This window comes from Lynx rufus, unplaced genomic scaffold, assembly GCF_022079265.1.
Source record: "Lynx rufus isolate CCGP_SWC_20201006 ecotype Redwood Valley unplaced genomic scaffold, mLynRuf1.p SCAF_4, whole genome shotgun sequence".
Classification (NCBI taxonomy): Eukaryota; Metazoa; Chordata; class Mammalia; order Carnivora; family Felidae; genus Lynx; species Lynx rufus.
Genome location: NW_025814856.1, coordinates 153513605 through 153528346, shown reverse-complemented (window position 1 = coordinate 153528346; position 14742 = coordinate 153513605). Strand labels below are relative to the sequence as shown.

General features: G+C 43.5%; 1 protein-coding gene across 3 annotated transcripts in view; it reads left to right on the top strand.

The window, feature by feature from the left end:
• DGKI (diacylglycerol kinase iota) overlaps nucleotides 1-14742 on the top strand; it is a 450160-nt gene that overhangs the window by 87383 nt on the left and 348035 nt on the right. The window lies entirely within an intron of this gene.

The following is a 14742-nucleotide window of genomic DNA, read 5'->3' as shown; positions in this document are numbered from 1 at the left end:
GGCTCAGTCAGTTAAGCGTCCGACTTCAACTCAGGTCACGATCTCGCGGTCCGTGAGTTTGAGCCCCGCGTCGGGCTCTGGGCTGATGGCTCAGAGCCTGGAGCCTGCTTCGGATTCTGTGTCTCCCTCTCTCCCTCCCCCATTCATGCTCTGTCTCTCTCTGTCTCAAAAATAAATAAATGTTAAAAAAAATTAAAAAAATATTGCAACAGAAACATTGATTGCCCCATTTCAGTGGGACTGGCTGCCCTGGTGTCGTCTACTGACCCACCTGCCGTTCATTTGGGCTGCTGTGCTGTAGGAGCACGTGTAATATGCCACCAGAGCTGTTCTGATGATGCTGACGTCATTGCTTTAGCTCCGGGAATTGAGTTGCTCCCCGACATGCAGGGAGGGGGGCTTCTTTTCTGTAACCCCTCACTATCAGCCTTTTAGTCCCTGCCCTCTGCCCACCTTGGACTTTGAATCCGAATGAGAGAAAGACTGAGTTGGAGTCCAAGAGAATGGGAAGCGAGTTTGCAGAACCATTCTGTCAGCCTCGACTTCAGGTACAAAGTGGCTCCGGTTTTACAGCCCATCCTTCTCTAAAGTTTTGTGATTTTCTTCTTCCCACCTCCCTACCAGTTCCTTTGACCTTGAGGGATTAAACCGTCCCCTTCGCGTGTGCTCGCGGACTTCTGGGGGACACAGCGGCTGGGTCCTGAAGGGCCCTGGAATCCTTGCGAGGTTCCTAACTCTATGTGGTGGGCACTGTGACGGTCACTGGCAGCCTCTCCCAGGGATCCCGGCTCCGGCTCTGTTACCATCTGTCCAGCGAATCCACTTTCCAGGCTGGTGTCTAGCGCCAGAGAGTGTCTGGGGCTGCGAGAGTCCTGGTGCCATTTAAACCGACTCCAGCTTCCCGGGGATCAGTTTGCAGCCTTTGTTATCTTCTGGCAGAGCTGCCCCATATTTTTCTTTCTCCTCCTCTTGGGAGTTAGACCACTCAAATTGAACTTGGTTTATTATTTAGGGACCTGATGGGGAGGAGTTGAGACAATCACTCTGAGCACAGAGCACTAAGCTTCCAGGCAGATATTCTGTGTGTGTGTGTGTGTGTGTGTGTGTGTGTGTGTGCCTGTGCACACGTGTGCACAAGCAACGCACCCAGGAGACCGGGAGTGCTCTTGACTGTCTTGGAAGGATGAGTCCAGGATGGATGGATGTTTTTTGTAGAAGCTGCCGGAACCAAGACAGGTGCACAACACCAGTGTCACAGGCCTCGGATGGCCGGTAAGTGAAGAGGAACTTCTTCCTTTTTGTTCTTTGTTGCAGGTAATAGCAAAAAATTTAGTTGACAAATATTAGATCTTCCTGTTTCCTCTTCACAGATGGAAGTTTGTGAACCAGAACCCCCTATTTATACTTGTGTGCGATTGTGTGATCTGAGTTTTTCTTTCTTTTTTTTTTAAATTGTTGATCAAGTTATTCTCGAGTGGTGGGAGTTCACCACCCACAGTTTTGCATTGTTATTATTCACCCAACTTTTCTTCATTGTTTCCTCCAGCTTTTACTATCCAGGGGGAAATCTATTTGAAGATTTCTGGCTAGGGGAGGTTTCTTCTGGGGATAGGTTTTGGAAATAGCCAGATTTTTAGTGTGAAGTTTATTGTGGCAGGCCTTATGATTTTGCCATGTGTTGATAAATTGTGTAGAGCGATGTATTTAAACCCATGGTCAGTCATAGATACTTGTAGTAAAATACAGCTGAATGATTGGCTAGTGCCTAGATATAACCAATAAACTGAGAGATGTTGCTCTTTGTTTTTTTTTTTGTTGTTGTTTTGTTATTGTCTCTTTTCTTAACCTGCTCATTAAGAGTCCATATCAGATCGAATCTTTCTTGTTGAGATTGGCAAAATGGTAATAAGTTGTTCTTACACTTGCTTTTCTGTTCCAAGATTTAACTTAGGAGTTGGAAAACTGTGGCCCACAGTCATTCTGGCCCATTGCCTGTTTTTATAAATAAAGTTTTATTGAAACATGGGCAGACTCATATATATGTAAATATACTATCTGTGGTTGTTTTTGTGTTACAACTGCAGAGTTAAGTAGTTGTGACAGAGACTCTATGGCCCCAAAGCCTAAAATATTTCATATTTGACCCATGCTCTAGTTTGATTTCCTCTTTTACATACTTTCAAGAGATCTACAGTGATATTAAATGGGGTGTCTTTAATGGAAGAATGAATACTAGCTGTACTCAAGGAGATTTTAAACCAATCAAAATAGGAGGAAAGATATGCCTGAAACATGTATAGGAACACATATGATAAAAATATATGAAAAACTACTCAACAGATATTTGTAGGACTGACCAAGTGCAAGTAGCCTGTCAGGGGCTAGGAGAGATACTCAAGTGAACAGAATACAGTCCTATTCTCAGAGTTAACTGTTCAATAGGAGAGATCTGCTAACATAACTAGAGTGTCTGACAGACTTTACTAGTGGCTATAGAAAAAGACACATCATAATGGGATTCAAAGGAGGTATAAATGGCTTTTATAACCCAGTCTAGTAAGTAGGTAGAAACTTTGGAAGGGAAGTTTGGAAATGATAGTGATGATTGCTTCTTCTAACAACAAAGGAGATCTTCATCTGTAGCCTCCAGCTGTTTGCTGAAGTAGACCTTTGCTTCTCTAGTACAGGGAGCCTTGGTTTTCCAAAGAAAGGATAGGAAGAATCTTAGTTATTTGATATGAGATTCACAGTTATAATAGACTCAGAGATGCCTCATTTTAGGGAGTAGATAGAAACAAAAATATGATTAAAACCAAAGTTTGCCTGGACCTAGAAGTGATATGTAGAGATCATCTACTGATACACCACTCCTTTTACAGCTAAAGAAACTGAGGCTAAGAGATCTAGTTAGTTGTACAGAATTGTCTCCGGAGCCTAGGATTTCTGACGTCTAGGTCTTTATTAAATGTCACTGTAGTTTTCGTTCCAGTTTTTAAGTCAGATTCTCTGTGGATGTGGAGAACATCTCAGAAGTATCTGCATGAAGTCTTTATGGCCTTAAACACCTTCTTTAACATGCTTGTTCTTTCCTTGATCCTCCTGAATCCCCAAACCACAGATGGGGGAGTAAAGTCTTGACAAAGCCCCTTAGGACTCTACCTGCTCCCAGCTGCCCTGTGGGACTGCTTGTTGGGCAGACCTTTCCAGGCTGGGTTGGGTGTTCTGCTCTACTGGGGCACCATCTGTTTTATACTGCTGCTGATTGGACACCCACATCAGGGTTTATTATGGAGGAGGAGGATAGGAGTGGGTAGGTGAGAAAATGACCCACAGGTAGTAACAGGGGAGGGCTTGATCTTCTATTAACTGCCAACTAGTGTTCATTGTGTGTTTATTTGACAAGTATTTATCAAGCACCTACTTAGTTCCAGGCTCTGTTTTAGGCACTTGGGATACAACAGTGGTCTAAACAGACAAGGATGTTCCCTTTATGGGTCTCACATTCAAGGGTGCTTCACGATGGGAGAACGTTTTTCATGCGGATACAACTTGGAATGTGGACAAGTTGATGTGCTGAACCTGAGGTAGGAAGGCCTGGGTCTGAGCACAGCATCATCTTTTTGCCATCTCCATAAGTCTGTGCATCTCTTCACTCCTCATGTCCTTTCCCTGTTGCTGAGTGTCTGTCTCTATAATATCTTCACCCTGTTCCTCTAGGAATGTCTCCTCCCTGCCTTCTTTCCTGGTTCTACTCGTTCTGCTTGACCTTGGGTTCTCCTGTTAGGTTCTCCTTTCATCTCTTGCTAGAGGCCCTGATGTCAGTTGTGTGCCCTTGTGCTGGCTTCTGTGATGCTGTGCTGTCTCGAGTTTTCCAGCACCAACCCAACCCTGCTAAACGTGTTTGGCTCTGGATCCAGGGTCCCACCCAAGGGTCAGCTCACCTCGGGGAACAGCTCCCTCCCTGGCTGTCTGTGATCAGGGCTTTTATCAAGCTGTTTCCACTTCTGTGACGGTATTTATTCACTGTGTACTAATTCACTCATTTAACAGTGTTTATCGGGGCCTCCTGGGTGGCTCAGTCGGTTGAGCGGCTGACTTCGGCTCAGGTCATGACTTGGTGGTTTGTGAGTTCAAGCCCCATGTCGGCCTCTGTGCCGACGGTCAGATTCTGTGTCTCCCTCTCTCTCTGCCCCTTCCTCACTCGTGCTCTGTCTCTCTCTCTCTCAAAAAAAAAAAAAAAAACAAAAAAACAAAAAACATTAAAAAAATTAGAAACAGAACAATGTTTATCGGACACAATTCTAGGCAGGGACATAATGGCAAAGAAGGTCAAATCCCTGTTCTCATAGATCTCATATTTATGGATGACAAATCAGGGTTGAATTTTGGTTAAGTTCAGGGACTCATTCCTCATATGCAAAATGATGAGTTTGGAGTTTATAAACATCCTTTTTAGCTCAAACGTCCATCCTTTTCAGCTCAACAATTTCTCCTTTTCAGTCACTCACTCTCTTACTTCCCACTCTCTTACTTCCTTTGCCTACAGCTGATTGATTATTATATTCAGTTAATCCTATAAAAATGACTGGGGTTTTTAAAGGTGACCTAAATGAAGTGAAAGAGAGAGAAGAATGAGAATTCTTTACTTCCTGGATAAGACGGGCACCACGTGGATAGCAAAGTGGGAAGTGATTGCCCTCTGACACCTGGGAGTTGGGGTTCACCAGTGATTTGAGTGGGGACTCTGCCTGGGAAAAATTAACAGCGTCTATGGAAACAGTGGAGGGTGTAACAGCTGAGGGCAAGCGTGTAGTAGGGCAGGGAGCTCCGTGGTCCTCACCTTATTTTAGTGTTCTGCTCTTGCACATTTTGCAAATGGAGGAAACCCAAGCAGTGCACGTTTTATGGTTTGAGAAGAGGAAAGAGAAGACAGAGGAGCTGTTTGAGTTTATCTTAGGTGAAGTTAAGAATCTTGTTTTACTAGTTTGTTGGTAATAGAATGGCTAGAGCTGGAAAAGATGATTAAATTCATAAATACTCGATGATCATTCTGGATTAGCAACCATGCATGCCAATTTCAAATAGCATATTCTGTTGTCTCCATAAATAATCCTGTCGTCATAACCTGCATGTCAATATTTAGTTCAGAAAGTATAATGACTGGTTGCTATTATTGTCTACAAGGCATGCTACTAAATTATCTTGTCATCCAATTCAATTTTTATCATTATCTCTTTGGCAATTTTGTTGGAAGAAACTGGTAACTTGTAAATCATAAAAGGCTAATAATCCCAGACGTAATTTCTTCCTTTACCAGGTGTCTTTAAGATGCCTTATATCAATTCTGACTACTGTTTTTCTAAAGGTTTTTAAAGGACGGGATCATGATTTGTATGATGGGATTAGGTGGAGAATGGTGGGTTTTAAATTAATTTCTGATAGTGTGTAAAGAGTATATTCCTTTGAGAAAATTGAAACCACAGAAAAACATACAGAGGAAAAGAAAATTTCCCATGCCTTGCCCCTTCCCAAGAAATAATACTGGAACGTAAGAGGACGTGAGGAGGAGATATTGCCTGTCTTATTATGCTCTGTTTCTGTGCCAAGAAGTGCTTGGCAAACAGCAGACATGCAGTAAATATTTGTGGAATGAATAAATGACTGTTTTGTGTATTTCCTTCAAGTCTTTTTTTCTATATACATATGTATGAAGATTATATAATAATGATTACATTTACATCTTTGAATCATACTCTGTATTTCAGTTTTGTATCTCCCTTTTTTCATTCCAACCATGGGTGTGTTTATATTCAGGAGGTCTTTGAGGGATCAGAAGAAAATACAATGAAAATAGCATTACATATGGAATGATTTAAGAATGTTTTGTTTATATTTCAACTCTTGGTGATTAAGAAATCTGAAGTTGATGCTTTCTTTTGGGCTTTACTTCACCATCTATGCAACTGTGTTTGCAGAATCCTTACTTAGGTGCAGCTAGTTACGGTTCCACAATGATGGTGAGCTGGCGATGTATAGGCAAAGTTAAGAGCTCAGATTCTGAAGTCAGAAAAACCTAGATCTGAAATTTTTCTCTTCCAGAGGACGAGATTATGTGACCTTGGGCAAGCGTCTTGCACTTTATAAATCTTATTTCCCCGTCTGTAACATGGGTTTGCATTTATTAGATAGGCTAGCTAGAGTATGTTGCCATTAAAAAAGATAACCCCTGGAATCGAATTGGTTCAGGACAATGAGAGTATTTTTCACTTACACTAGTCTGAGTCAGGTCTGGGCAGGTTACTTTCTTCTTGTGTTGCTGCCATCCCATCTCCGCATGTGACCTTTAATGTCTCTGCAGCAAAGGAGGAGAGGGCCTGGTGTGGCACCCAGCTCTGAGCTGTCTCAACATCAAAGTTACACATTCGGTATCATCTCTGCTCACATGTCATTGTGTAGATCTAGGCATAGAGCCGCACTCAAGTACATGCACCGGAAGTAAAGTTTTCAGATGCCGAGGAAGAAAAGGACACCCAGGCACGGGCGAGCGCTAGTAGGTTTTGCAACAGAACCTAATAGCTGTACCTTCAACAAATGTTGGTATAATCCAAACCTTCACCAGCCTGTGATTGAAAAAGAAGATTAATGCTTTGGTTTTTAATCTTAAACTACTATGACAAGGAACCTCACTAGCCAAATTGCTAGAAATTAACCCCCCTCAAAATACCTTTCAGTGATTTGAGGAATTCTCGGGGTCCTACTCCCGGGTATTTTCTAAGAGGTCTTTTAGATTTCCCTGTCCTCGTGCCTCCTCTTACCCTTTGGCTAACTCTGCTACCATTGAGAGGACTGTGCCTGCCTGTCTGTCCTGCACTGGTGACTGCCACTGAGTCTTCTTCTCATGTTCTCCCTGGCTCCCTTTAGGACAGTCACCACGAGGCTCAGTTTATTTATGTATTTATTTTTTTAAATATGAAATTTATTGTCAAATTGGTTCCCATACAACGCCCAGTGCTCATCCCAACAGGTGCCCTCCTCAATGCCCATCATCCACTTTCCCCTTCCTCCCACCCCCCATCAACCCTCAGTTTGTTCTCAGTTTTTAAGAGTCTCTTATGGTTTGGCTCCCTCCCTCTCTAACTTTTTTTTTCCCCTTCCCCTCCCCCATGGTCTTCTGTTAAGTTTCTCAGGATCCACATAACAGTGAAAACATATGGTATCTGTCTTTCTCTGTAGGACTTATTTCACTTAGCATAACACTCTCCAGTTCCATCCACGTTGCTACAAAAGGCCATATTTCATTCTTTCTCATTGCCAAGTAGTATTCCATTGTGTATATAAACCACAATTTCTTTATCCATTCATCAGTCAATGGACATTTAGGCTCTTTCCATAATTTGGCTATTGTTGAAAGTGCTGCTATAAACATTGGGGTACGAGTGCCGCTATGCGTCAGCACTCCTGTATCCCTTGGGGAAATTCCTAGCAGTGCTACAGATGGGTCATAGGGTAGGTCTATTTTTAATTGTTTGAGGAACCTGCACACTGTTTTCCAGAGCGGCTGCACCAGTTTGCATTCCCACCAGCAGTGCAACAGGGTTCCCATTTCTCCATATCCTCTCCAGCATCTATAGACTCCTGATTTGTTCATCTTAGCCACTCTGACTGGCGTGAGGTGGTATCTCAGTGTGGTTTTGATTTGTATTTCCCTGATGAGGAGTGACATTGAGCATCTTTTCATGTGATGAGGCTCGGTTTATAGGGCCATACTGAAGCCTTGAGGGTAAAACAAGCAAGACCCAGAGAGTAGCTCATCCTCGTTACCGGACGTCTTTGGACCCACGGAGATTCCGACCTAATCCTAACTTCAGAGTCTCGTGTTATGCTAATTCGGGGCTCACCTCCACCTCTTCTCACTAGTTTAAGCCTCTTCATGCCTGAGAGTCAGACCCTTAGTGGCCTGGGAGAGGACCAAATTAACAGACTTCCCTGCCCTATTTCGAGGCATTAAAACAAAACCAAACTAACAACAATAACAAAAAACCGTATTCTTCCCAGGATGGCTGCCAGTGAGAAACTCATTTCCCGTCAGGGTTGATTTCACAGTGTGGCTTGGCCCCCATATCCCTGAGAATATAATGCAATAATTCACAGTGCATGAATCCAAATCTGGGTTTTTGCACTCAAATCATGTCACTCTGGAATCCAACAGCCTATCCATGTTGTTCTTGGTTAAGTCTGTATTACCTTCCTGTGGCTTTTCCTCCAGGGTCCAGACGAGGGAAGGTGGGGCCTTATCTCCTGTCCTGATATCCTGACTTCTGCTTCACCTCCCGAAAGCAGATACGTGGACAATACAAGCATGGTATCGCAAGAACAAACCAGAATTTCAGGGATTGGTCAGCTCTAAATCAAACTTGGGAAAAACAAAAACAAAAAACAAAACCAGTTCTGTGTCTGCAGACACAGTTCTGTTAATGCAACCAATTTCCCATTATTAAATAGATGCCTAATATGTTAGAGTGAGTTTTCACCCTGGATTTCTTCTTTGGATTCAGGCTTTCCCAAGAAGAATGGGAAGGTACATGTTGCCTTCCATCTGTGTCTATGAAGGGCTCACCAAAGCAATCCTTTCTGTAACAAAGATTCATGCTGCCCAAAAGATTAAAAAAAAGAAAACAAAACAACATTCTTCACTTTCTAAGGGAGAACCCCCAAAATGGATGTTTTTACAAGCTTCATGTCGATTTTAGTCTCGTTTGTACCAGAACTCCCTTACATTAGGTATTATCATTATAATAAAACAGATTTACATTTTTCCTTCTTTGTCTTTCCCTGCATCACTTTATTTAGTCAACTCTGTTATATATAGAATTTTAGTCTTGCTAGTGGTTACTTCTGGGGTCGAGCCCTTTTTGCTCACACATACACTTAATTTTTTCTTCTCAACTCCAGTTTTTTTCTTAGTAACTTAATCCCCTTTCTTGTGGTAATATTGAGTAAAACATAAGCTATTTATATCCCGGGGTCTTCATTCCATGAGCATTATGTTTGTGGTTTGCCCCTCAGTCTTGTCACGTGGGTCAGCCTGCCTCTGCACCCGGCTCTGTGTGCGAAGGTCCTGTGTGTCTGTGGGGCAGGGTGGAGGCAATGCAGAGCTCCCATAGATGTTCTCGTGCACATCTGGCCACCGTGCTGGGTTCCAGCACTTGGGTTTGCCAGCACTTGTCTAATTGAAGCTCTGTTTCTGCCCAGAGCGACTCTCAGGTTTACTGCTGCTGCTTCTAGTGCAAGGAGACCCTAACTAAGAAGGATTTTAAAGTCCTATTTCTTTCTGCTTTTTACCCCTTTTGGAGGTGATAGCTCACCCACCACTGCCGGAGCTGACAGAATTGGAATGGCAGTAGGTGGGTGAGGGGGGTGGGGGTAACGAGAAATGGCAGTCATCAGTCTGGGAACAATCTCTGAGCCAGAGAACTGCCTTTGGCATGTAAGAACAATATGAGAGAGTTTGTCTCTGCCTCCTTGGAAGGGGCTATGCTATCAATCCGACTCAAGCCAGGAACTGTTTATGGGAGATCATTATTAAAGAACATATACCTGCTTTTTCAATTAGTACGGGCTTGGTGAGATAATGAGTTGGGCCACTAAGAACTGTTGTTCCTTGGTAACTTTCCCCAGCTATCCATAAGGCAAATCTAAATTCTCGACAGGAATCTTTTTCTGAGAATCAAAATAATGCTTATGTATTGCATTAGTAGGTGTAAAAGCACTAACAAACCTAGGGCTTTGTTGTTAGATGGCAGCCCTGTGTTTTTCAGCATGGCTGGAATAAAGAGGTTTTATTCGCGTTAACTGTTGACTGTGTTTTCCCAAGTCATCCAATGTTTCAGATTCATGAAATTGGAATGAGCTTCCACATTTGTCAAGAGAGTTAGAGTAACTGGATTCAACCCCTGAGCCCATAAGGGCCTGTCGTTCTCAGTGATTCAAATGGATATTTGGGTACAGGTGGGCATGTGTGGTAAGCAGGTGCCATGCAGATTCTGCACCTGTGGTTTGTTTGGTCTTATCAGGCAGGCACAGATGCCTCTTGGAGCATCGACCGCATCGTGCTTGCGGATGAAACCTTTTTGCGGAAACCACGACCTCACCACGATCCTAACAAGAAGGAGTCCGTGTACAGAGGGATGTGACATATTAAGAATCAGAAGCTGGGATAAGCCAGAAGGAATCTTGTGGGATTAACTTTCTTCTTTAAGTTGGGTAATGTTTTTTACATACCCTCTTTTCAAGCTTCAGCATTTCACTTGTCCATCTGCATTTTCTCTAACTATTGCAAATGTCAGGTTTGTGTGAAGAGGCATCTGTAAAGCTGTTGGCATGAATAATACCCCTGATATTTATGTGCAGGAGAGAGTGCCTGTGGTGGGCTGACTTTCACACACTTACTTACTATCTTTTACTAATTAGAACCAAGAAGATAGCGTACCAAGACCTTTAATGTGCACACCACCTCTGATGTGCAGAATTGGTTTTCTCCTTTTTGGTTTTTGTTTTGTTTTTTAATTTTCTAAATTGTTTTTATTATTTATTTTGAGAGAGAGAGAGAGAGAGAGAGAGAGAGAGAGAGAGAGACAGAGCATGAGTGGGGGAGGGGCAGTGAGAGAAGGAGACACAGAATCCCAAGCAGGCTCCAGGCTCTGAGCTGTCAGCACAGAGCCCAATGCGGGGCTCGAACTCACAAACCGTGAGGTCATGACCTGAGCCGAAGTCGAATCCTCAGCTGACTGAGGCACCCAGGCACCCCATCCTTTTTGGCATTTCTGATCGGGGAGGAGGCAAGATTGTCGAATGGCGTGCCGCAGGCTGCAGTGGTGATGTCCTGCTACTCTGGGACAGCTCTTCACTGGTCTGCTGATGTGTATTTTTCTATCTCAAAATAACCCTGCAAGTGGGGATTTATTAGCCCTTTTTATAGATGAGGAAATTGAGGCTCAGAGAGGTTAACTAATTCACCCAATGATGCAGAATGTGATAGACTGGAATTTGGACTCAGAGCCACTTCTAAAGCCCATTCTTTTTATTTTTTTATATGTTTATTTAATTTGAGAGAGAGAGAGACACACACACACAGAGAGAGAGAGAGAGAGAGAGAGAGAGAGAGAGAGCATGCCAACTGTGGAGGGGCAGAGAAAGATGGAGACAGGCTCTGTCCTGTCAGTGCAGAGCCCCATGTGGGGCTTGATTGCGTGAAGCGTGAGATTGTGACCTGAGCCAAAAACAAGAGTCAGATGCTTAACTGACTGAGCCCTCCAGGCGACTCCGGAAGCCCATTCTGCTTCCAGTGTCATAGCTGCCTGACAAACAGTGTGGCACGGTAGTCCAGGCAGCTTTTGCAGGAGAGAGGCCTCATTCTACGTGGATTTAGTGTATGTTGGATGGTTATTTAAAATTACAGTCATCAGCTGAGCATGGCAATACCAGCAAGTCACAGAAGCTTTCCAGAGATGTTTCCTTGGGCTGAATATTTGCACAACTTCTGAACACACTGAGCAACCGCGCCTGGGGCTGATGGTTGTGTAGGTGGAGAAGGACTGGGCCGGTCAAGGTAATTGCTAGTTTCCATTTCTTACGGTGAGACATTCTCTGATTCTTTAGTTTTGAGGCAGGGAGGAGTGTTTGCGGTGAATCCCAGGAGACAACTTGATGGACGTTCCCTCTACACCTGCCGCTGCTGAACCGCTTTGCTGGGGGCTGAAGTGGAGACACAGGGCAGCCAGGCTGATGCCCCCGGGGAGTTTCTTATGCAGCCTGACCTCAGGCATCCTCCCTGTGCAGATTCCTCACGTCAGACATCTCGCATTCATGCCAAGCAATACTGATTCGGTCTCCCTCCCCCCCCAAGAATAATGGGAATAAAAGCAGAAGCAGGAGATAGAGGAAGCTGGTCTTTCATCCAGAATTAATAAACCAAATAAATTTGTTTCTCAAGAATGTAGATTTCTACGGCGTGTCTCTCAGGTCTGCGTAAACAGAATTTGTGCTTCAATTTCTCAGAGTCCTTCATTTCTAAATTGTCTCATGGGGCTTTAAGTAGAGGAGATCGCCAGATTTAACTTGCTGTGCAATGCCGTATGGGTTTGCTCTTTGACTTTTATTCCACAGTAAGTGCTTAGTGGATGTTGTCTGTGCAGTGAGATGCTTCCTTTTCCCTTGCCCAACCTTGAGAGTTGTGTTTGAGTGGAGCTGCTGGGCCACACCAGGAGGAAGAATTCAAAATTAGAGTAGTTAGTTCTCAGTAACCAGAGAGAGACCAGACCGCAGCATTGGCTTCTCTGGACTGTCGGTTCCACGCTGCAAGTCGCAAACACAGACTGGAAAGCAGATGCCCACTCGCATATATTCTATGGGCAAATAGGAAAAACAGGAAAGAAGGGACTTGGGAGGCATATCACCCAAACGAACTTTCTCCGGACAGTCTGGAGGATAAAAGCCACCGGGAGGACCTAATACACATATTCCTGTAAAAACATCGCACATTTTACATGTGCCCAGAACCTTCATAGCCACCTCTCGTTGGCCATTCTGACTCTGTCTGTTCTGTCGGCAAGAGGGATGAGAGCTGAAGGCAGCTCCTTGGGAAATTAGCAGGAGATCCAGAGATCAGTCCCCAGAGAAGTCCTGCACGAGGTCCCACAGGAAGCCTCTGTGATCTCTAATTCCTGCTGTTTTATTATTTTTTTCTCTTAAATCACACTGCAGCTCTGAAAAATCCAGGGAAGACTAAGCTTTTTTGAGTTAGAGTTTTAAACATGGAAGGGGGCTTAGAACTTATTTTGTTCATCTTTTCATTTTAGAAATGAGGAAAATGAGACCCAGGGAGATGTGACTTTTACAGAGTTGAACAATGCTGAGGTCCCAGCTAGTCTATAAAATACCTGGTGTGAATTTACAAAAATGCACCATGGGAGAACACGGCCCTTCGGGGCACGTGGCTTGGCGAGCTGAGGTGTCTTTGTGCAAAGGAAAAGATGCCCTTCTTTCAGGTGGACACAGAGCCAGGCAGGACATGTGGCTTAGATGGCTGAGCAATGGGACAGATCTCAGCTCCTGATCCCTGATTTGAGATGCACTAACCACACATACTGTCTCAAGTGGTTCTGCATCGTTTTCCCAGTTCATTTAAAACAGATTTGGATGGAAAACAATACTGGCTGAGGGAGTAAGCTTTCCATTAGGTAGATGTGGGTGTCCATATGTCTACTAATTGCCCTCGGTTGGTATAAATCAATCAGACCCGGGACACAAGGGGTGAATCTTTCTTTCTTTGCAGTTATAGGCATGAATAATGAGGATGAAACCAGACCCGAATGTGCTGGTTTGACTGATGATCGACATTTTCAAATTGTAGCGAAGAAAAGAGACTTAATGAAAGTCTGGCAAACTTCACAATGAATATCTAGTGAATTGGATGTGAAAAGGAAAGGAAAAAACCCTCACCTTTTCAGTGTATTAAAAAAGAGCATTCATGCAAGACAGGGCTGGTAAGTTTGAAGAACTATTTTCCAAGCTTCTATCAACACCAGAGAATTTTCTCTGGGGGCCACAATCTGAATGGACAGTCAGGTTGGTGTCAGTGGTTCATGATGAAAACTTATAAATATACCTCCCCTCCACCCACATTACTACAAATACATTTTACTAATAGGACATTTTATATTGGGAGACAGATGTCACTATAACATTTCCCAGTAGTGAATCATTCTTTGGGGGTGAAAATAGCCCCGCATTAGAGTGACTAGACCCTTCTCGTAAACTGCCTTTGAGTAGCCCAAAGTTCCCTTTTGTATAACTCGTTACTCTTTTAACGTCAACAGTTATTTGTAGGTATGCATTTAGTGTGTGTTTCCCACACTAGCCTGGAAAGGCAGTATAGCGCAGTGCCTAAGGGTTTAGACTTCGAGGTGGTTTCAAAGCCACTTCTGTCACTTAGCAGCTGTGTGACACCAGTTAAGTCCCTTAATCTCTCTGTGCTTCATTCTGCACCTTCAAAATGGTAATCCTCATAGGGCATATTTCATAGGGCTGTATACTGGGTGTATTAAACGAGGCCATCCTGTGATTGTTAGCCTCATGGCCGGAATGTGGAAGTCCCTGACAAAAGTGTCGGCTGCTACTGTTGATGGAACTGGAAGGGACTCTTTCTGTCTTAGGACCTCTGTTATTCGCAGAGTGTGGGGCACATAGATAAACATTTGGCTGAATAAATTAATGGTCTCATTTCTTCGTAGCTCTAGTGCAGTGAAGCCTCAGATTGCCAACAATGTTATGTGTGAAATTAGCTCCCATGTGGCTGGGCCTTTTCCGCGGTTGGTGTATCTATTCTGTCACACTTCATTTAACTCCAGATTGATCTGCCCTCACATAAAGACAGTAATCTATAGGGAGCTGGAGCTCTGGTTCTTAGCTTCTTAAAAATTGACAGCTATTGTTAAGAGGTATTTCAAAATATGGTATCCAAGTAATATGCAGGGAAATAGGAGATGTGTTTTGAGCTGATAAGTGCTGGAGAAGGGACCAAATCAGGGATTCTGGGTCGCAGTCCCAAGATCATCAGTGATTTCACTTCACCTGTTTAAACATAACTTTAGTTTTTAAATTTAAAAAATTTTTAAATGTATTTATTTTAAAATTTTTAAAATGTATTTATTTTGAGAGAGTGAGCAGGGGGAGACAGGGAGA